The sequence below is a fragment of the Triturus cristatus genome, chromosome 10 (genome assembly GCF_964204655.1).
Source record: "Triturus cristatus chromosome 10, aTriCri1.1, whole genome shotgun sequence".
Taxonomy (NCBI): domain Eukaryota; kingdom Metazoa; phylum Chordata; class Amphibia; order Caudata; family Salamandridae; genus Triturus; species Triturus cristatus.
The window spans coordinates 356,291,420-356,315,830 of NC_140593.1; the positions used below are offsets into that span (position 1 = coordinate 356,291,420).

The 24,411-nt window shown below is 44.6% G+C and overlaps 1 protein-coding gene across 1 annotated transcript in view; it reads right to left on the reverse strand.

Annotated features, from left to right (window-relative positions):
* Positions 1–24,411, reverse strand: part of KIAA1143 (KIAA1143 ortholog) — a 56,601-nt gene that overhangs the window by 12,549 nt on the left and 19,641 nt on the right. The gene's annotated exons all lie outside the window — the stretch shown is intronic.

Sequence of the window (24,411 nt, forward strand, 5' to 3'; positions counted from 1 at the left end):
GTTAAACCACAGTGCTCTAGTCGCACAGAAACCAGGACCAAATCAATGAACCCACTAGTTTCCTAACCAAACAACTTAAGACGATGTAGCATTCAATAGAAGAAACCCATTCTACAGAATTAGAAGGAATAGGAAACAGGACAGAAAATGTCCAATTCACATAATGGAAAGACGGTTGTCCTTCAACATGCTCTTCTGCACGCAGTAAGCGGAGCTGCATTTTTTTTAAAAAGACGGCCTTCACGTCACTTGAGACACAGGTCAATACATGTTCAAACTGTTAAACTTAATTTTTTAAGAAATCAGGTAGATAATTCTGCCTCTTTGATGACATTTTTGTCACTTGGTGCACAAAAAACTGATGCTACATAAAACACAGAAGAGTCAAACCTTTAATCAAGTAAAGGTAATGGAAAGGTGTTTTAGCCAATATACATAGGTCTAAAATGTCAAAGTTGTAACTCAAGCTTTGGATGATGTAGCTTTCTACTGAAAAATCGGTAGCCTTTGTTTGAATAACACAGATAACCGTACTAATCTTCACAACAGCCAGGAGTGGCGACATAAAAATTGCTAAAATGAACAAAAATACGAAGCCGGTCATAAGAGGGGTTTTAGAAGAAAATAAATGACATGCTTTACATATCTTCAACTTTCTCCCTGCTGGTATGAAGATGATAACCAAACTTCAACAAAAACAGCCAACAGGTGTAACAAAACACAGTAAAGGAAGTAAGTGAGAGATTGCCTTCCCAAGGAGTACACACAAATGGATTAAAACTATGCCTGTGACTCTAGCTACCACAAGTTAAGGACTATGAGCACATCACTTAGAAAATTAGCCAACGTACTACTTTCAGCAGTAACGTTTTTGGAAGTGAGGAACAATTTGGGGAGGGGAGGGAATACAGGGAGGAAGACAATCTCTACAAAAACGTTGTTAAGGTGACAGCATGTTTACTTATCAAAATCTAAAAACTCTAAACTTTGCCAAATTATAACTACTGTCTCCTCCATATACTACTCACATCACTAATGACCTCTTAAAGGACACTGATGGCAAAATGCAGTCTACATCAATGGAGAACTTTGTGTTGGCTTTCATTCACAAATACGAGTGAATAGTTTGCTTACAGCACAATATTTTACCATATGCTGTACTTATTCCAAGACACTACAGAGCAAGTTGGCCTCCACTTAAGCAAACACTGGTACAGCTAGAAAAACAGATGATCTGGAGAAATGCCTGAATTTTAGCCTGTGGTAAATACTGTGGGTTTCATTTTCATCCACTGTTTTTGCTTGCTATGCCGCTAAAGACAGACCAGTCACATGCAAATCAGGCTTGATCCTCCTCCCATAGAGCACTCCAGTCCGAACAACCAGCCCATGTGCATCACAGTCCACGTCTTTTTGTGTGGAGTTAATTTTTAATGCCTGCTTAAAACTTTTTAATACAATTCTTCTCAAGAATGTACAAAAGAGGGTATCACTAATAAACCTAGGGTATTTTTTGCAATATTCTGTTCAGTCAGAGCCTCTCCAACACTGTCTAGATATTTAGGGTTTAGCCTTGGAGGATACATTTGGATGATTCTTTTATCAAGTACATAGGCAGCCTCTTAACAGACTCAACTTTGATATTTTTGAGTGGAAGTGCTTATTCAGGGAATCCAGGTCACAGACGGAACAGGAAAGATCGTCATGATAGAAAGCTTTTTGTGTAGTAGATGATTTTTTGTGCAGCATTAAAGCGATGGATTGAGGGGAGGGTTGGACTCTCAGAGCTTGTAAGGCTCTCAAATTTGACGGCACAAACAAAAACAAAATTGCCATTAATGAATGTAGTCACAAGCTGCACTACCTTTACTCATGGGCTACACTACCATTACTTATTGTCTGTGTCTGCCTCGTATGTCTAGTTCTATACCAAAATTTAGCATCTTCAGGTTGCACTTGACAGTCAGGAGAACTATAACATTTGATAAGAGAGAACTAAAGAAGATTAAATTCAGGGCTAAGGGTCAACCATATGGCATTAGGAGCTAAAGCATGAGGATCAGGAAGGATGGAAATCATCATCCTTACATTAGTAGAACTGTTCACCACGATCATCTAGTTAGAGTTCTTGATACAAGTCATGGAATATGCACTTTAGTAAAGGCTTCTGAGCCCGGCAGTGCGTTGAAAAAAAACACAGATCTATGGTTTTCTCTCCAATTTTTGTACAATGGAATTTAATTAAAAATGTACTGCTTGTATGAATGAAGCTACCACCAATACAAATGATAAAAAATAGACATAGCTGTGATCATCTGCCACATAGGCGTCCCATGGGACCTTCATTCGTGACAATTCTGAAAACCGTGTATTCCTTGGCTAGATAGAAGTCAACCATGTTTCTTGTATAAAGGTTACTCTAGATTTTGAGGGAAATGAAGATTCTGCAAAATGCACTAGACAGAATGAAATGCCTGTGATATTCCAACGACAAGATAGAAATAGGATAGGAATTGATAAGAGTCAAGAAGTGGAGCAGTTCATCACAGAGCAGCTGCTAGCCAAGACCAATTTAAAGGAGAATTGGAACAATTGATGGTATCGTACTCATCAGAGGCATAAGACTTCAATGTGTCATCACAATTGAATTCAACATACCTGTTTGAGCCAGTTATTTCAATATACATTGGGTTGTATTCAAAGCTTACATTTTCTGAATGTTTGAGGTAACACAAAAAAATGCTGCAATTTTGAAAGGTCTCCCCCATACTTTGAATAAGGCTTCTTTTATACAAGTGAATTTTGGCTTCTGGATCATCGAATGAAGGGAATAAACATAGCCAATGGCTTGGTTTTGAGCTGTATACTTAAATCATAGGCCCTGAACTACAATAAAGCAACATTTGACCACTTAACTTTTCACAAAAGGAATCCACATTTTTGAAGTGATCAGGACAGAGTTAAATAGTAGCTAATAATTGGATCAAAATATTGCAAGTATAAATGTCTAGTTCAGTGCAAAAGGAACAAAACTTGCAGGCAGGAGGTGTCTTGAACCACCAGGAAATCCTTTTGGCAGGAGCGATCTGCCACTGTTGCCGAAGTAAGTCAAGGTTTCTGATTTTCTACTGGTTTGCAATAATGTTTTACTTCAATTCGTTCTCTTTCAAACCTAATGGTGTGAAAGGGAGTTAATGAAAATAAGGGTAAACTGGCTCAATCCTTGTATGCTGACACAGCACTATCAATCATGAACTAAATGTTAATAACTCTTTGGTGAGTTATGCTCCAACACCAGTGTTCACAACAGCTAAGCTATTTATCGTTCTACTTCCTTTCTCCTCTTTTCAACAAATGTTTTCCTCATTTAAATTTTGTAAAATGTTTGTCATTTTTCCTCTTAGCTTCTTTTAATTCATTTTCACTGCATTGTATATACTTCATAGAGGGTGCTTTCTACACTACTTCCATTTTTGCAACGATGCCTTGTCACTGTCCATATCAATAATCACTAATGTTAAACACTTTATTTAACATTAATGGTTATTTTTATAGACATTGAAATGAAGAAAATGAGAAAATGGAAGTAGTGTACAAACACTCTCAATGAAATATAGCCATTGCACAGAAAATTAGTGATTTTGGAAGAATTTATGGCAAACACAATGTTTATTTTGGGAATAAATTGGAGCAAGAAAGAGCAACCAAGGCAGTGTGTTTGTGGGACTGTTTGTCAAATGACTAACAGCTTGGTATATTAGGTATTTTGTTCAATTACATTACAGCCAAGCACACTGTTCACCTGAAAGATAAGTGAATTTGTGCTATTGATTATTAGAGCTTTCTCTTTTACTAGCCTCATCCTAAGCCATTTCGTAAGTTGGATCAGTATTGGTATTGCAATTAATACTAAACTTTTGGTGCGGTTAAACATAAAAGATGCAGTGATGAGCTGGTCCACTGGTAAAGTCACGTACATTGATAACTTGTCAGGGTTCAGGGGCGGGACTGCGGAGTGCCCCGCCTCCGGCTAGTCAGGTGCCCGTAACCCTACACGCCCACCCCCGTAATGGCGGTTCGTGAACGCCAGTGCTAACGGCGTTAACGGCTTCTCTACTTTGTTCGGCAGCGCGTCTCCCACACTCGTTGTGTGATGCCTTCATCCGAGACCCGTAGAGTGCTGCGTTAGAAGCGAGACTGATGCAACTGACGCTCGGAGGAGACCGGAACCAACGAGGCAAGGAATACAGAAAACAACGAGAAAGTGACGAGATGAGACCAGCGTTGGTGACAGGAGACACGAGACAGGAGCCAGGAGTTTTCAGAATCTGCACCAGCCTCGACATCAAGACCGAGGGTGTGAGTGAGTAATGGCCCGTCCTTGTTAAAGTGCAGTCCAGAGCACTTTAGCACTTTAATAGCACTGTAATCGCAACGATTTTTTGAATTCCTGATGGATGACTCGAGCCCTCTGCAGGGAAGAGAGGGGGGGAAAAAACGCAACGTTTTCTATAGGATCAAGGCCCAGGATCCTTTTGCTTTGGCCTTATATTATAATCGTGTTAAATGATTTTGCCTCTGCCCATATTTGCCATTGAAAACGCTATACGTCATATCTCAGCTAAACCTTAGGAGGGGCAAGACTTTGATTTCAGGATATCTCTGCTTAGTAAAAATATGGGTAAACCCCTAAAAAACAGCGGGGCAGCTAAAGACGACAGCACAGCACGTAAAAAAAAAAAAAAAACTCGCTTAGCTCAAGTGAAGGAAGCAAGGCAAACTGCCAGCCTAATCCAAAAGGGCGACGAGCCTGCACCCATTCCATCCCAAGACAGCACCTTTGAGAGCTCTGAAGAGGAGATGACTTCGTTAACATCCCTAAAAACGAAGGAGCTTCAGGAGCTTCACATGGTAGACGGACTTGAGCAGTGCAGTGAGCCCAATAGAGCAGGTATAGACGCGGATGGCCTTAATGATAAAATCAACCCTTCCAAGCAATTTCCGCTATTTTTCAAAAAAGCAACCTTGCCACCCCCGGTCTTTAGCTCTAGCCCACCTATAAAGACTCCAACCAAAGGCGATTTAACGGACAGGGGCCAGATAATGGAATTACTTGGTGCTCCACCCTCTAGACAGGAGCTATCCCCTAAGTGCCATTCAATAGCAGGGAGGGGGGCGAAGTCTTGGTCCCTGCTCAAGCGCAAAGAAGAGATCTAAAGCTAAATCATGTGCAAGAAAAAGATCAAAATTTAAATCAGGTCGCTAATATGCACAGGGGCCGCGAGACTTTGACCCCGACAGCTGTTGAAAAACTAAATGGAGGCTCACTAACAGCATTTGCCCCACACCATGACTCTTTTGGACCAGAAAGTCCATTCGAAGCTCCTGTTCCAGCTCCAGAACCAGTTCATGCATCAGTTCAAGGGGAGACCACATCTCTTATCACATCTCCCGAATTTACTGAGTCTACTGCTTCCCAGCTTCATTCTATCATAAGTCTGGAGAAATGCGAGAACAGCGATGTAAGGCAATTAGACATCAAAGACCTTCTTAATCTTATTCTAGAGGAAATTCGTGAAATGAAGAGGGCCCAGAAAATTGAGACTGCCTCACTGCACCAACGCTTGGGGAAAATCGAAGAGGCGATGCAGGGTTTCCCCATTAGACTTCAGGAAGCAGAAGCCAGTCTCACTTCTTGAGGATCAGATTTTTTCCCTATCCAAAGAGATGAAAGCAGTCACAATCAAAGAGAGACATCTTGAAAACAAGCTTGAGGATCTCGAAAATCATTCACGGAGGTCAAATCTACAGATAGTTGGAGTTCCAGAGGGAATTAAAAAGTCACAGCCTCTGCAATGGGTGGAATCTTTTATTAAACAAACTGTTCTTCCGGAATTTGAAGGAGACCTCACAATTGCAAGGGCTCACCGAGTACCAGCACAACCTTTCCCGAACTCTCCGATTCCACGAACAATTTTGGTGAATTTTATAGATTTCCGAATATAAGAAAGAATAACTAGAGCAATTCAGCAGAGGCAATTCTCCTTAAATGCCACAACCAAGTGTCGTATCTTCTCTGACATGAGTGCCTCTGCTGCTCGCAAAAGGAAAGAATTTGTTAAGCTCTTACAGCTCTTTAAAACATATGGTGCCCAAGCCTCAATCGCACAACAGTCCAAATTAAAAGTCCTTGTCAAGGGCAAGTTCTTTTTGTTTTCAGATCTGGATGAGGCTCAGGCATTACTAAAGGAAATCTCAAAGGGAGTTTAAATCTAACTGAAAAAGCTGTTAAGATCTATAATTCACAAGGCAGGGTTGGGGCGGCCGTGGGGGGGTAGGGCACCAAGGGTGTAAGGTCAAGACACCCCAGGGTCTTGTAGGGGGGGGGGAGAAATGTGGTCAGCGGGGTCCGTAGGGATCATCCACATTTTAGGGTGGTTTTTTTTTCCTTTTGGGGTGGGTGGGGTAGCGGACGTTGTGTATTCACTTATGGTAAAGAGGGAAAAAATAGAGCAAGAGGTTTTTTTGAGCAAGGTTACGATTAGAATGTTTATAGTAAGACAAGGTAGAGATTTGGCCATAATCAGACGGATAGATGGCTAGGGAGTTCAATAAATGCAAGATTCTATCTGCCAACGTAAACGGTATATTGAATAAAAAAAAATATGGCGCCTTAATCAGATGGCTAGCTTCATTGCGTCCCCAAATCCGGTTTCTTCAAGAAACCCATTTAAAGTCCAACTCCCCCAAACTGTTTATACCCAGAACTTTCTCAAAAGTTTTTTTTGCATCCTCAGGTTTAGCAGCAAGGGGTGTTGCAATTTATCTCTCAAATGAACTCCCCTGGGAGGTCGTAGAAGTTCAAAGAGACTCAAAGGGGAGATGGATTTGGGTTGCAGTAAAGCTGTATGGGAAGAGGCTCAACTTAATCAACTACTATGGCCCTATAGTCGATGATGAGGCGCCATTGATTCAAATTTACAATTTATTATCTGGTGCCCCGGGGCAGATAATACTCGGAGGAGATTTTAACTTTATACTAGATCCAAGTAAAGATACGACAAATAAACAGAGGGGTCAATTAAAACCGAGCACCAAAAAAGCTCTGGAGACTATTATTAAGAGCTTCCAATTGGGGGATGGTTGGAGGGATAGGAATCCAGAGAAAGAATTTTTTACTTTTTATTCTCATCGTTTTCACACGGTATCTAGAATAGATTTTTTCCTTAGTTCCAGGTCTCTTCAGATCCTTGAAATAGGTATAGGATGCAATCCTTTCTCCGACCACGCCTATATCAATTTGGAAATTAAAATCAATGGAGAAAATAGGGAGAGATCCAGGTGGCAGCTGGACCGTTTTCTTTTGCAGAATGAGGAATGGGTGAAAGATTTCAGGATTTGGATTGGAGAATACTTCCGGATTAACGAAAATACCGCTTCTCCCTTCTCTGTTTGGGGTGGTTTTAAATCGACAGCTAGGGGTCTTATAATAGCTTTCACAACTGCCCAATCTAAAGACCGAAGGAACAAGATAGCTCAATTACAGTTAGATCTTGAGCGGGAGTATGCCCTTCAATTGCAGTCTCTTCCCAACGATTATGCCCTGGCTAAAATGGCATTGAAAGACTTCTTTACCATCGAAGAGGTTTGCAACTCCCAACTGTTCCAACAAAGGGTCTATGAGGAGAGTCAGTTGATCGGCAGACTCCTGGCAAACTCTACAAGAAAGAAACAGGAATCAGCCTCAATAACAAAAATATTAGATCCCTCTACTGGTTTGGAAACAGTCGATAGTTCGAGAATTGCCCAACTTTTTCAGGATCACTATACCCGGCTATATTCCACCGAATATAAAATACAGAATAACTCAATTGAAGACTATTTCTCAACTCTAGATCTCCCCCAGCTATCCCCAGAGAGGGTTCTTAATTTGGAAAGTCAAGTGGAGGAAGGCGAAATTCTAGCAGCTATTAAATCAACTCCGGGATCAAAAGCTTGTGGGCAACATGGCTTTCCGATTTAGTTTTTCAAAGTTTTTGCAGAGGAATTACTTGTTCCCATGAGAAACCTGTTTAATTTTATAAGAGAAGGAGGCCAGGTTCCGTGTGAATTCAAAGAAGCGATTATAATTTCATTCGTTAAAAAAGATAAAAATCCTGACGACATGAATTCATATCGGCCTATAAGTCTTTTTAAATTCCGATTATAAATTATTAATGAAGGTATGGGCCGATCGCCTATTACCAGCTGCTCAGGAGGTCATTCATAGAGATCAAACGGGTTTTATTGCGGGTAGATCAATGGCTGCCAATACCCAATTCTTAATACAAGCATTAGAATATATTAATATAAATCATATTCCCGCAAGTATCATAATGGTCGATGCAGAAAAGGCTTTCGACTTTGTAAATTGGAAGACTTAATTTTTGCTCTAGTTCAATTTGGTCTCCCGCCCAATGTGGTAGGAATGTTAAATAATATCTATCAGGATGCCACAGCCAAACTTGTAATAAATGCTACCTGCGTAGGAACGATACGAATTAAGCGGGGAACGAGACAAGGCTGCCCACTTTCTCCTCTACTTTTTACTTTTTTTATAGAACCTCTGGTTTTAAGAATCCGCAATAATGCTGCTATCCATTCCCCAATTCCTGATATGTCCAAACTTAAGCTATTTGCCGATGATATTATTTTATATCTGGCCCCTAAGAGGTCTAACTTTGAGGAGGTCTTGGGTGAATTCTCTCAGTTTGAAAGAATAGGTGGCTACAAAATTAATGCAAACAAAACTGAAGTTCTTGCCTTGAACACGGATATCGACGTATTCCCCAGTGTTTTAAAACCACAGGCAGCCAGGACCAACCCCATAAGATACCTTGGGATCTATGTTTCCTCACAGTTTTCCCAACTGTATGATCTAAATTATTTAAGAATGAAGATAAAAATAACTAAACTACTGGATCAATGGTCACTTCTTCCATTATCGATAGTTGGGCGAATATCATTGATTAAAATGTCGATACTTCCTCTTTTGATTTTCTTATTCTCGAATGTCCCTATTAAAATCAATCAGGTATTTTTTTGCGAAATAGATACGCTTTTTAGACCATTTATTTGGGAGAAGAAAGCCCCCCCGAGTTAAATTGAACATTTTACAACTACCAATAGATCAAGGGGGATTCGCACTCCCACATATTAAATCTTATTATGAAGTCGCCCTCCTTGATTTAGTATCTAGACTGTTAGGACCCTCTTCTTGTAGAGATAAACATTTTTTTGATAGAATGCTGTTAGAAATCGGTTCATCCACCCCAGTGTTTTTAAAGACTGCCAAACTTCCAAAGAAAAGTCGATATAAAACCTTAAAGGACCTCCGTTTTAGACTACAGGTAATTTTTAGGGACATGAATCTGATGGGTTTTCAATACCTCAAATTAAAAGAATGTGCCGGCCTCGGCCTCCAGTTACAAGCTGGTCATATTATTGTATGGGAGAATTCCGGTTTAACCCAATTGAGACATTTCATAATACAGAATAGACCGATTTCCTGGCAGCAAATACTGGCCAGGCTAGGGGCTCGTCGGAAACCGGCTTATTTTGAATATCTGCGGTTAGTCTCCTGGCTGAGAAGCTATGGAGGTATAATTGAATCTCCCAACCAGCTGTCAACTGCCCTCTATGGAGCTAAACTTCGAGGGATAGGCAACTGGTACAAGCTGATTCATAAAAAAATGCATCCTCCTATAATCCAGAAACATCAGGAAAAAATATTCCGGGAGACTGACTGCAGTATATCAGAGAGGGAATGGGAGTAGATCTGCCACTCCGGTGGCAGAGCACTCCGTGCTGCCAATTACAAGAGGATGGCCTTTCTCTCAAGGTGGCTGGCCTATTTGACACCCTCTACTTTGAGTAAAAGGTTTCCCGATGTAGAAGATAGGTGTTTTCGATGCGCCAAACCTGGGGAAGGCGGATGGCACCATACCTTTTTTGTATGTCCCGGTCTGAGGTCTTTTTGGGAAGCTATCTTCTTGGACATCGAGCGTGCAATCGGAAACACTATTTCGATTACAGCTGAGACTGTATTATTCGGTTACTGCAAGGTAGACTCACAATTGTCTAACTCAGAAAGAGTTTTTATTTTTATTGCCAGCGCGGTAGCTCGTTCTTTAATTTTGCAAAATTGGAGATCTAATGAAGCCCCCTCCCATTTGAAATGGATAAATAAAATGAAAAGGGTTAAAAAATTCGAGGAGGCCTATGCCAGGAGGGTTGGAGCTGTAAAAAAAATATGAGCGAAATTGGAAGTTTTTTGAAAAATTAGAGAAGACTTAATAGTAAAATGCAATTCTGTAAGTGATATATTTAGTGGTCTTCTCCATTGACGATCCCCCTGTTGGAAGTGAATTTCCCCTTCTTTTTTTTTTTTTTGCCCGTTAAGAATGCACTGGCACTTTGTTTGGCAACAGCATTTGAAACATTGGAAGTGGTGAATCGCTCGAAATCAGCTTTCTATTGTGGTTATTATGATGTTGAATTATTTTGATTACAATATTTTTGTAATCAGCCATGTCTTGCACCTGCACTTTAATGGTTTAGAGTACTGTATGTTTCGCTATTTGCACTTGGCATATTGCACTTTCAATTTGAAGTGATTTATTATATTGATTGGTACTGATTAGAGTACTGTATGTTTCGCTATTTGCACTTGGCATATTGCACTTTCAATTTGAAGTGATTTATTATATTGATTGGTACTGATTAGAGTACTGTATGTTTCGCTATTTGCACTTGGCATATTGCACTTTCAATTTGAAGTGATTTATTATCTCGATTGGTTTCCTTCGGGAACGTACTCAGCACTTTATAGATTTTATACCACTGAAGCGGTGAAATTTTCAAATGTATGCTTCTATATTGACTGTTAGTAGTTAAACGAAGATTTTGGTATCGGAATACTACTGTTATTACTCATGCTTAGCACTCGCACTTTAGTGGTTTTTTGCGTTCATGTACTCTTGCTGATATACACTAGGCAAACTGCACTTTTTATTTGTGTTTCTCTCTCCTTGTACTTTTTACACTTTTAAAGCCATATTATCTATGAAATGAACACTAATTGTACTCTGCAATGTTTCTTTTTATCTACCTCTTGCTCTGCACTATAAATAAATAAATAAAAAAAAAATAAAAAAAAAAAGGGTCCAGGGAATGCTTTATTTTGGGAAGAGTATTCTAGACCTCATTTACTTCCGATACCAGTGAGTTCACAACAATGGCATGGAAAGTGACATGATTGCTCTGTGTTAACCAATGAGGTCAGAATAAAGTTAATCGCCTCAAGAAGTAGGTGGTAAGATATTATTAGGTAATACCCAACAACCATCTAGTTCAGAATTTACGGATACAGAACTGGAAGAAGGTGCAGTCACTTTACTTACATAGAAGCAGTTAATACAGATCGAGAATCTCGTGTCACCCAAGGATCAGATGGTCATGTCCCCCAAATGGACCTTCAGGTTTGGGTCTCCTGTAAAACCATCAGTTTCAGATCGCGAAGCAGTAAGAATAGGTGCCGGGTTAACTGATGTGATTGGTGGTCGAGTTAGTGATTTTGTGGGGCTTGGTGTTTACTTGGGACACTAATTCAAAGAAATGTTTGATCTCTTTCTTCCTGAGTAGCTTGAAAATATCGGTGGGTGGGTACAAGATGTGAAATCTGTGTGGAATAAAAAAAACTGACAAGTCAGAATGTTGGAGGCATTAGCACAATAACAGATATAACAGTAAAGACATCTTGAGCACAGAGTACTCTATTGTTAGTCCTGCTCAAGCTTCTCCAATTCTTATTACCTTGTTGAACTGAATGTTGTGCTTTCATAAAGAAGGGATGTATTGGCTGAATAATGGCTTGTTTCTGTGTATGGCCTGGGATGACGTGGTCTGTTAAATACTCGATGCACCTCCAGAGGCCATATGATGAAGTATTCCCAGTTCTCTGTCCCCTCCTATTTCAGTGGCTATGGCTGCCCCCTCCTATTTCAGTGGCTATGGCTGCCGTCAACTGGAGATGCATCTGTGTGTCAAAGTCAAAGATGTACAGATAAGTGACTTGAATAGTTGCAATACCGCTGGCAAAGGGCTGTGCTTTGCCTACACTGTTGGAGCCAGGTTCCTTTTTTGAGGCACTACATTTAGCAGAGTGCCTCAAAAAACACAAAAACAATGGCCCGGTACCCTTCACTATCATGGGCAATACTGGGAGAAGTAGTAGGCAAGCAGTATGTAGAATCAAGAGATGAGAAACACTAACCCTACATAAGATATTGAAGGCCAAAAGCAGATGCGACCTTTGTAGGGTCCTCATTTAGGTTCAAAAGTTCAGTATTAAAGTCAGATATATCTATTGATGCTGAGAAGGCATTCCATAGGGTGAGTTGGGCATACCTGTTTGACACGCTACGAGGTTTTGGGTTCAGAGAGAACTATATTAAATGGATCAAATGGATCTACAGGGTGCCCAGGGCTTTTGTACGGGTGAATGGAGTTAAGTCTGCTACGTTTCCGATTTCACAGGGGACACGACAAGGATGACCTCCGTCCCCCCCCTCTTATTCGCCTTATATATGGAGCCGCTGGCACAACGTTTAAGGGACAACCCAAAAATTAACGGCCTGAAGTTTGGGGCATATACAAGATCAGCCTCTACGCTGACGATGCAATTCTTTCGCTCACCAATCCTCAAAACTCCCTGCCTGCTCTACTCTTAGAACTAGATAAATTCGGAAATGCGTCAGGGTGTAAAGTCAACTTGACTAAATCGCATATCTTAAACCTGTCGATCCCACAAGAGGTGGCGGACAACTTACAACAGCACTACCCTTTCCAATGGACCCAGCAAGACATATTGTACTTGGGCATCCGTCTCGCACTAAACATTGCACGTACTGTAGCTCTCAATTATGCGTCCTTGCTTGAACATACGACTAAGGCCTTGAACTCCTGGGCGCGTCTACGACTGGCATGGTTTGGAAGAAATGCAGCTGTCAAGATGACAGTCCTTCCCCGTATTCTTTATCTATTTCAAACCATAACAATGGCTCCGCCACCGAAAGGCACTCGGCCAGCTTCAGTCCCTAATCAACAAATTTGTATTGGGAGGGTGCGGGAGGGGGGTAGTGGGGGGGGGGTGGGGGGGTGGGGGGTGGGGGGGGTGAGGGAAGAAACCTCGCCTATCGCGATCCCAAATGGCAGTCCCAATAAAAGATGGAGGAGTCTGGATTCCTTTGATTAGGCGGTATTATCAGGCGTCATATCTTCGGTACATCGTCAAATGGAACAGACCACGCTCGGGTAAGCACTGGAACTTCATGGACCAGGCGGTGGCTGGAGAGAACATTTGGCATGAGATCTGGTTGCCCCGTAAACACAGAGCCTGGGGACTTAACTCCTCACCGGTTACATCCCCAATGCTGAAGACGGGATCTGATGGCTAGCAAAAATGGATGGACCACTTTTACCTCACCGATGACCCAGATAGTGGACAACCTGGAATTTCCAACGGGTCGGGATTCGGCAGTGTTCCAAAGATGGAGAGAAGAAGGATGCAAGGGACTCGAATCTCTTTATGACACGAAAGGGTCAATTCCATTTGATCAGCTAAAACGCGATTATGGCCTGTTAGCGTCTGATGAATTTGCATACCATCAATTACATCACTGGGTGACAGCGTCCTCCTACTTTAGTGGGGTTTCTCGGCCACTCACGGCCTTTGAAAAATGGCTAGTCTGTAAAAAAGACGACCGACGCCTTATTTCTGAGCTTTACTCTATGCTCACTACAAGACACACAGAGCAACGCGAAAAAGCTCAAATTCGTTGGGAAGCGGAGTTGGAGAGGCCACGATCTATTAAAGAATGGGATAATATAATCTATCGTGCACATCACATAGCACACAATACGGCTGGGGCGGAATCTGCTTTTAAGGTTCTTTCATACTGGTACTACACGCCAGCGTGGTTACATAGCTGGGATAAAAGCAAATCTGATCTCTGCTGGAGGGGTTGTGTGCTGACAGGAATCTTAGTGCATCTGCTATGGCACTGTCCCAAATTGCAGCGCTATTGTACAGAGGTCCTAGATAACATTGATGAGGCTTTTGACACTTCTATACCTAGATTCCTGGCGTATACCATTCTGGGGCTATCGAATCCACTTACCTTTCCCCTGTGCTCCTTGAAAGGCAGACAAATCGCGTTAGCTCTATTAGCAGCACGACAAGCCATCTTAGTCCATTGGGGATCAGCCACTGTCCCAGACTTTACTGCCTGGCTGCATCGGCTCTGGCTAATCCTCGCTATGTCCCTAGTGGTGGATCAGAAGGGGGACTCTTATGCTGAAGTATGGGCTCCTTTTTTGCATCCATTATCCAAGGAACTGCGCAAGATCACATGCCCCAAATACTTCCAAATTCTTAAGCTATTGCCGCAGTGCACCCCTGAAATACCACTATAACAGTTAAAGTAGGGATTACTCACAGGTGCTTCGTGACTCTATGGAGGGAGGATGTACAGGGAGGACAGACTGGAGCGGAACGTGGGTGGGGGTTGGGGTAGGGTGGGTTTAGTCAGGAGTGTTCTTTTAGTTTGCTTCTGGTTCTAGCAAAAGACTCAAGGCTAGCTACGAATTGACACGCTTATTCAGATGCTGAAGGCCCCAGGGTTGTTGGCATTCAGCGGTGTAACTTTGCAAAATGTACGCCCTGCCGGCCTCTGGATGTAGGCATGAAGCTGTGTTCTTTTTATCATGATTCTTTATAATACTAACAAAAATATGGATTCCATAAAGTCAGAATTAGCAACGGCTGACAGATCAAAGAAACCATAAATGAGGAGGTATTGTACCAATGTCAGTTGCATGCTGACTCCTACTCCCTTTCTTTTGCTCCCAGTAGCACATTTCCACCACTGTCTGAAACCTCTAAGGGTTATACCTAGCTACTACTCTGCTTCCTTGATGAAGAGATGCAAGCGGCTGGGGACACAAACCACACCAGTCTTTACATTCATGCCTTGGGTCAGACAGGCAACAGTTCTCCAGCCTTGTCATCCGCACAGCCGCTGAGATGTGAGGTACTTGCTCAACACGTCTAGTGGATCCCCAACAGCATAGGAAGAGCCCCAGTAGCAGCACATCTGACAAGGAGTGTATGCATGCAGGGATAGCAGAAGCACCAGACAGCTTCTTCCGCAAACGGGAAAGAAACATGTAACTGATTTCTTGATCTTGTGGAGGCCAACAACAGTGAAAAGAAATTTGCCAGCAATAATGCACACTTCACCGTCCAACTCCTTTAAACATTTGTCTTGGAGGAAGCTTGTTCCAAATTAGTCATTCAAAGTAACTAATCAGATGGACTTAACATTAGTAATCCTGGGGGCGTGGCCAAGCAACATGGCTGACGGGACGTGATTCCTTGAGCTCCCGGTCAGGCAGATCCTTTAATCCTACCCAATCCTGCTGTAAACATCCTGTAATCAGTGCTAAATATTGCAGGCTAATAGCAGACACCAACCTGCTCCAGCAGAAGCACGCTGGGCACCTAACGGCCACCATTATGCGAAGCAGCCAGTGAACATTGCCTGAACCCTGTGGGGTGAGGACCAACCCCACAGAAACACATAGAGTGTGTAGTGCAGAGCTTTCCAAACTCTGTCGCGACACGGTACTGTGTCGCCTGAAAATGGTGGGTGTGACGCGGGATGATGCCGGTACTTCGCAGTTCGTACGCCAGACGTACGCGGAGAAAGGAGAGGGCGAGTGTGTGTGTGTGGCACATGCGCAGTTCGCTTCGCAGAGCCATTCCCAGCACGAGTGTTACACGGGGACGAGGAGGAAACGGCGGGCCTGGAGAATAATCGGTGGCCGCCAGGCTCCGCTGTCTGAGCCCCCGCACCATGAGCATCGAGCCTGCGGCTGGCCTAACCGACCTGCTGCACACTTCATTCTGACACCGTAAGAAAAGCCTTGACATTCGGGACCTTCTCATAAGTACGGGTGTTCAAGTAGGTAGGCAGGGCATAGACCGCGCGTTTCTGCCTGATGTGTTGTTTGAATATTCGCTGGTCCTATAAACGGTTGGCCTGGAAGAGGATGGATGATGTGTGGTGGGTGGAGCAGGGCTGGATGGTCTAAAGTAGACTCACTGGCATCATTCACTCGTTCACTGCCCTTTGGGATATGGTTAGACTACTCCTTATTGTGCACTGCCAGGTTAAGAGAGGCATGACCCAGCCCATGCTGGCTGTGCATCAGGAAGACACGGAGCAGGCACTATACAAAGCGCCGCATGCACAGCCTCAGGCGCACAGGCACTATACAAAGCGCCGCATGCACAGTCTCCGGCGCACAGGCACTATACAAAGCGCCGCTTACACAGCCTCAGGCGCACAGGCACTCACCACTCACTGTGTTCACAACCTTCTTGTGCACTGCCAGGTTAGGAGAGGACTGATCTGGCCCAGGAAGTCTGTGCAGTAAGAAGGCCCCGGAGCAGACACTATAAAAAGCGCAGCATGCGCAGTCTCAGGCACACAGGCACTCACCAAAGTCATCACCTTCTTGTGACAGGGCGATAATTAACACGCTACCTTCACTGAACAGTGCACCAACGAGAAAAGCGGCTCCCCAAAACAAAGAAGGGATAAGGGTGGGGAGGGTCCAGGAGACGGATTCTGGGTTTTTAAGGTTAAACAAAGCACTCTTATAAACCTGCTGGCTCTGCTGTACAATCGAACATCATGTTCAGGGAGGCCAGACTGGGTAATTTGGCCCTAGGGACTCCCAGGGCAAACAGAATGATTGAGTATTTTTATTTAACTTTCAGCACTTAGTAGCGATGATTATCATTTTTATCTCACGCCTCCTAACACTGATGTTCAGTTTGCTTCCAAACACTCCCACGTTTGGCAGATAAGAAACGTGAGGCATGAAGATGTAATGACTTGCACAGTATTATTCTATTTTATTTGTAGTCCCCGGGAATATAACTCCACTGGCCTGAGAGCTGACTGCCAACCCAACAGAAAAGCATGAGAATTCCTCAAGCAAGTATTTGGGAAACACAAACCTGTTCTGACAGTAAAATAAATCTGAGCTTTACTGAAACATGAGTGTCTTCTAGTGCCTTCATGAAAGGACAGAGCTGGTGTGCCTGTCACAAGTCGCCCAGAAGAGTATTTGATAGTAAGCCGGCGATAACTAGAAAAGGCTTAACCTCAGCCTTTTTCCGATGGTTTGGGTGCCCCATAGTGGTTAATGCAAATATTTTTTTTTCAGTGTGTTGAGAAACTAGCCTCGCAGTAGGGACACATTTATGGCTTGGTGGTATATTTCATGAAGTCTTTCTTTTTGCGCACCTAGGATGTCAGCAGAACAAGCGATAGACAGTTTTGACAGTCACTGTCTTTATTAGAACAGATTCACAATTGCTTTATTACCCTTCCTGCTTTCTCAAATTTGCTTGAAAATGCACCATTTGCCCACTGTTTTTCCAAAATTTTCTCGGGTGGAAAAGTCCCAGGAACCTCCGTAGGTGGTTAGGCCTCGCTTGCTATGCTTGCTCGCATTACCGTGTCGCGAAATGATGCATGTCTAAAAAGTGTGTCACCAACATGAAAAGTTTGGAAAGCTGTGGTGTAGCGGCCTGCCGTTGGGAGGGCCGGCCTGTGAATGCGGCCTGCACCATGGCCCCAGAGAGACTTGCCTACAGGGCGGTGTTGTTGAGAGGTGCAATTCACCCCCTGCAGATGTGGACCCTGTGACGGCCTGCTGCACCGAGAAGACTGAGGCGACATCTTGGCGGTACTTTTGGCCTCCTGTGGGGAGAAGAAGCCTTCATAGGGGGACGGAGCTGTGGCCTGGAAGAGATTCGCATAGAGGTGAGGAGGTCCCGCCTGGGAGTGGATTGCCGGGCCTCCTGGGGAAAGGGCTGCCCGGTGTGACTGCCACAGCTGGCCCGGTCATGGTTACCTGCCTGAAGTGATGCGATGGGGCAGTGATGGATGCTGGCGGAGTGAAGATCCGCGCCACCTGGGGCTGAGTTGAGTAGCCTGGCCTGCCGGGGTCCTGGCCGGGCCTACGGGTGGAGCCGCTGTGAAAAGTGTTTGGCACCGCCCTTGTAAGGCCCCCGCGAGGACTATGAACTGACTGCAGGCCCCATTCTGAGGAGGGCAGCCCTGTCTGGACTATGCCGCTATCCAGCTGATTATCGGGGGCCCCATGGGGCCCTGCAGCGATCCTGGGACCCAGGTGTGACATGCTGATGGGGTGCTCCCCTTAACAGGGGAGCAGCCTCCAGGCCACAGGCCTAGAATTCATACTGCAAGAAAGGGCACAGAACTTATCATGGTGCTTGTCAACAGCAGGAGTTCATTACACACTGGGGACAACCGATTATACTCTGCATTACTCCTCCCGAGCCTGGCAAGGCCGCGGCCTTCTTCATCGTAGTGGTGGGAATAGACCCACGCAGAGATCATTTTGAAACCAGTTAACGACCTTGCCGGATATGTATCTTGCCAGAAAGGCAGCGATGATTCGCTGGTGCACTGAGATCGGGCTGGAGTAGCCACGTCCTCAGGGAGCCATGGGAGATTGAGCCCAGGCAGGTGGACCGGGGGCGGCATTAGTGGCGGTGCGGTGACTGCCCCAAGCCCCCTCTGGGCGGCAAAGCATCGAGTGGGCACAGCAGCGTCCCTGGCCGTGACTCCTCTAATGCTCCTCAATTGGAAGTGCCATTAGACTTGTTCACTGAAAACCCGGCTGCCGTAGATAGTCGCAAAATGGGTAAAGCCAAAGTGGCCCGCACTGCTACCACCAACACAATCGCTCAGTTTACCATGCACCGCCACCCTCCACAGAGAATAACTAGACAAACGGGTGCCAGTGATGAGGGGGGGGGGGGGGGGGGGAAGGACGATGGCGGGGGAGGAAGATGGCGGGGGGAGGATGATGGCGGGGGAAACCGTCCCGTGCGGACCTGCTGGCGGCCATACAGGGCTCCAGAAAGGCCCTGGAACACTAAGCAGAGATGGTATTGATCGAGTTGAATCTACTGAGGGCAGACTTGCGAAAAGTGGCAGATGTGTCCACAGTGGAGGCGGACATTGTAGAGTTAAAAGGAGAGGTGGCAACAGCAGATGGCTTAGATGACCATGACTACGAAGGCCCTGGAGCCCTGGTCGAAGATGCGAAGGGCTGTGCCCGGCACAGCAACATTAGAGTCCTAGAATTCCAAGAACGAGGGAAGGTGAGCTCGGCGGAACAGTTCCTGGAAAGGGGATCCATAATCAACTGCACCCACGAGGAGCATCAGACTTCTTTGTTGTGGAATGAGTTAAAAGGGTGCTGGTGCCGTTGACCCCTTTTCCCGGGGTCCCAGCTGCGGGTTATCATAGCCAAGATTCTTAACTACAGCGACAGGGGCTGTATACTACGTACAGCACAGGAGCGCCAAAACCTCAGCTATTGTAATAGTGAAATCACCATTTACCAAGACTACACCAAGCAGGTACAGGAACTACGCAAATCATTTCTTGGAGTCAAACAGAAGCTGTGGACTTTACAACTACAATATATGCTTTTGTACGCCACCAAACTGAAGATCCTGGTACAAGGTAGAACACATTTATTTTAGACACCGGAGGAAGTGTGGGAATGGTTTGAGGTTAGGGGGATGCCTCCCCCCTCATGAACCACGCAATCAGAAGTGACGACGGGGCTATCGAACCAGGAGCATGAAGGAACAGACAAGCTACGGAACACCCCAATGAGACTCTGCTGGGGAAACAGAGGTTCACATTAGGTGAGGATAGCACCATGCACCTAGGGATTGTAGACCAGGCACCAGACCCGCATGCTGCTTCTTTGGTGCTGGAACCTGGTGATGAGCCAATGACTGTGCCTGTCGGCAGGCATTGTCCTGGATACCCAGCCGGCTCCAGAAACGGAAGACATGCGAGAGTGGCGACCATGAGAACTCCTGATTATTTCTTCTTTATTATGGTAGTAGGACCATTGTGTGTGACTGGGACGTAGATCCTGGGTGCAGCGAGTGTAATTAAACTGCAGGACTGTGTGATGAATGAATAAGGGCGTTGCAACGCTGAAAGCCCGGGTGGGGAGGCTGATAAAAGAAGTGCCCGCTGTCTGCATTGTCTATACAGTGGAGGCTGCCGCAATACTGCCCTGTGGTGGGCTTTGGCTGGTTATACAAATGGATCGGTTCCAGTCGGGACGCTTGTTGTTGCTGGGGAGTGAATTGGTCCCTGTTGCACCGATGTGGATGCTGCGCACCTCCTGGCACGAGCATGGGAAGAGCACTTACGAATGCACAGTTGCATGTTATTTGTCCGTGGATGGGGGAGGGGGGAATTGTTACAATATTGTTTGTTTATTGGATGTAGTATTTTGCAGCAGCAGCGGACTGAGAGTGGAGGGCAGTGGTATGGGCAACACTTGAAGCACACAGCATATTGGGGTGGCAACAAAAGTTAAGCTCCTAACCTGGAATGCCCGGGGCTTAGGCACCTGTACTAAGTGATACAGAGTACTCCCCTTCCTGAAAATATTACTGCCGATCTTGACAACTGTATCAGTACAAATGCTACAAATTTGCTGAAAAAGAAAAAAAAGGAGATATATATAAAAAAAAAGACAAACATTTGTATAACCTCATCATATGTGGGATAACATTACCACTCACTTGGACGATGAAGCAGTGCCACAACACTCAAAAACATTGCTGATGATGGGGTCCTCCGTCTGAACAGAAACATAGAACAGAGGTGGGCAGAAAGCACCCCTCCTGAGGTGTGCCCATGAATGGGAGAAATTAACTGCTGTATGCATACTTGCAGAGAAACAGGTCTACAAAGGAAGGTGCCCCAAACAACGGGAAAAGATCTGGGGGCCACAGCAGCAATACAGGAATGCAAATGTAAGACGATAAGAAGGGGGAGTAAATGGTACTCTCTGGGATGGACATGGAAGGGAGAGGTAAAGGGGCTTTATGAGATGCAGGGTGAAGCAAACCTTAAGGTTGGAATATCTCAAATCTTGTCAAATGTCAAAGCGAACAGAGCCCTGTATGAGCTTGCTGTAAAATTAAATAAAAATATATTTTTTTTTAAACCATTACCACTCACTCTGTTGGGCATTAGTTTGACCTAAGACCTATAATCAGTTTCCAGGTTAAATGTAACTCCACCTGTACATTCTGGAGCAACTAAAGGGCCAGTGTAGAAAATCTACCTTTTTTGCATGGTCACCCCAGATTTTTTTCTACCTGTGCTGGATCCTATACTTTTGCAAGTGTTAGACAACTGGGCACTTTACCCCCTGCTAACCAGTAATAAAGGCCCTGTACTCCCCCTTTTTTACATGGCCAAACAGGCATATTCCTAATTGATATATTTAACTTACTAGTATATGGTACAAAGTGTTCCCAGGGCCTGGAAGTTAAATGCCACTATTGGACTGCAGCACCTATTGTGGTATAGAATACAGTAGCAGTGCAAACAAAGCTTCAGGCCTTTTCTTGTAGCCTGGCTGGAGCAGAGTAAAGATCTCAACCGGGGTGAAAAGGCAGCCCGGATCATCCTATCAGCAGCTTTTATTTGTATTACAGTATCCCGCCACACACTCATCAACAGACTCCACCACATCGGGATCCAGGGAGACGCCCTCAAATGGATTGCATCCTTCCTCACAAGACGAACCCAGAGAATCCACCTACCACCATTCACCTCAGAACCAAAGAGAACCATCTGCGGCATCCCACAAGGTTCATCCCTCAGCCCCAGCCTGTTCAACACCTACATGATGCCCCTGGTCGCCATTGTCAGAACCCATGACCACAACATCATTTCCTACACAGATGACATCCAGCTCATCCTCTCGCTCTCGGAGGACCCTCCACCACTAGGACCAAATTCCACAACTGCATGAAGAATGTCGCTGAATGGATGAAGACCAACTGCCTGAAGCTGAACACAGACAAGACAGCTCCCAGTGGAACGACACCATGGGGCCCTCCAAACTCAGACCCACGCAGTCAGACCATAGCTGCAACCTTGGCATCATCCTGGACAGCTATCTCACCATGAAACGCCAGATCAACCCAGTCTCCTTCAACTGCTTCCACACCCTCTGTATGCTCCAAAAGATCCTCAGATGGCTCCCAGTCAGCACCAGGAAAACTGTCACTCAAGCCTTAGTCACAAGCCGGCTGGACTACGGCAACGCACTCTATGCAGGAATCACCACACAGCTCCTGAAGAGACTCCTAACAATACAGAATTCAGCTGCCAGACTCATCCTTGACCTCCCCAAACTGACTCACATCACCTGCCGCCTCAGGAACCTCCACTGGCTCCCCATCCAGTGAAGATACCAATTCAAGATGCTGACACATGCCAAGGCCCTCCATGACCAAGGACCACTGCCTGAACTTCCGCCAACCCTCCAGACACCGGTGCGCCACCTCCCTCGCACACACTCCCCACATCCGCAGAAGCTACAGTGGAGGACAATACTTCTCCTACCTCCATGCCAAGGCCTGGAATGATCAGGTATAAAAAGAACTAAAACATTACCAATGCCTTGGACTGATCGTAGAGCGATTGTCTTTGAGGTGACAAACAAAAATTATACACTGCCCCAGCCCCCTTCCGCTTGGAACCTGCAGGTTCGGCAATGGAACAAGGTAAAAAAGGCCATCCTGGAACAGGCATTAAGCTTAGACCCATTCACTCTAAGTAATGATAATGACATAGCAGCCAGTCGATTTGATAACTGGATCAGAGCAGCCGTAGACAACATCGCTCCCGAAATTAATAAAACTATTAGAAGAGCAACAGCAACAGCACCCTGGTATAGTCCAGAGGTAAAAATAATAAAAATGAAATGCAGATGGACAGAACGAGTCTGGAGAACAGACTACAGTATAGAGCATAAGGCACTATACAATCAATGTTTGGAGGAATACAAGCAGGCTATTGTTAAAGCCAAAAGGACTTATTTTACCGCCAAAATAAGCGAGGCAACACACTCCTCAAAAGAACTGTTTAAAACTGTACACACACTTGTCACTCCCCAACATTCAGTTAAATTTATACCTGACCAAGCCTTCTGTAATGTAATGGCCAACTTTTTCCAAAATAAAGTACAAATTATATATGACGGTCTTTTAAACTCAGTGGAGACTATGCTTGATAGTAACCTTCTAAACATCAATGTCTGGGCAACAAATGGCAGACTGGGCTGCTTCAAGACACAATGTTGAGGAGGTCAATGACCTCCGGATATCTACCAAATCCAGTTCCCCAAACGACCCATGCCCTCCAGCAGTTTTCCATTTGGCCTCCAAGGTCATTAGCAAACATCTCACCCCCCTTTTAAATCAAGTCTTGGAAACAGGCAAATACCCTGAGGCATGGAAAAAGGCCTGTATAAGGCCAATTCTATAAAAAAAAACGACCTCGGATCCACTTGAACCAAAAAACTATCAGCCAATCTCCCGACTATCGTTACCAGCAAAAATCCTAGAAAAAGCCATAAATAGGGAGTCAATTCAATATTTAGAAGATAACTCTCTGTTAGATAGTACTCACCATGGCTTTAGGCCTTGTCATTCGACAAACAGCGTTGGTGCTGGCAACTGAGGAGATTCGAAGCATTGTGGATGGAGGCGGTAGAGCAATCCTGGTCCTATTAGACCTTTCGGGGGCGTTCAACACCGTAAATCATACGGTGCTGGTGCAACGGCTGAAAGAGACAGGGGTGGAGGATACTGCACTGAACCTACTTTCCTCTTTTCTAGATACCAGACAACAAAATATACATTGGGAGAACACAGAGTCTGGAACGTTTTTACTCCCACGTGGTGTTCCGCAAGGGTCTGCCCTATCCTCTACCCTTTTTAATATATATGTTGCCCCACTGGCCAACTTGGTCAGGAAACATGGGTTTTCACTGTTCATGTATGCAGATGATTCACAGCTCACCGTCTCAGTTGCTGAATCTCCAGACACAATAGCTATCGGCTTCCATGCCTGTCTGATGGACATTATGCGCTGGATGAGTTCAAACTTTTTGAAAATAAATACTGATAAAACCGAGGTCCTTGAATTTGGCAAAGGACCATCGGTATGGAATACTAGCTGGTGGCCCACAGAAGCGGGAGTTTGTCCTACTCCCGTTGCTAAGGCTAAAAACCTAGGGGTGACCCTAGATAAGCAGCTTAATCTATCCGCCCACATTAATCAATTAACCTCCTCTTGCTTTTTCCTCCTAAAAACTTTGAGGAAAATATTCCCGTTTATAGCAACTGAGCTTCAAAAGACAGTTGTA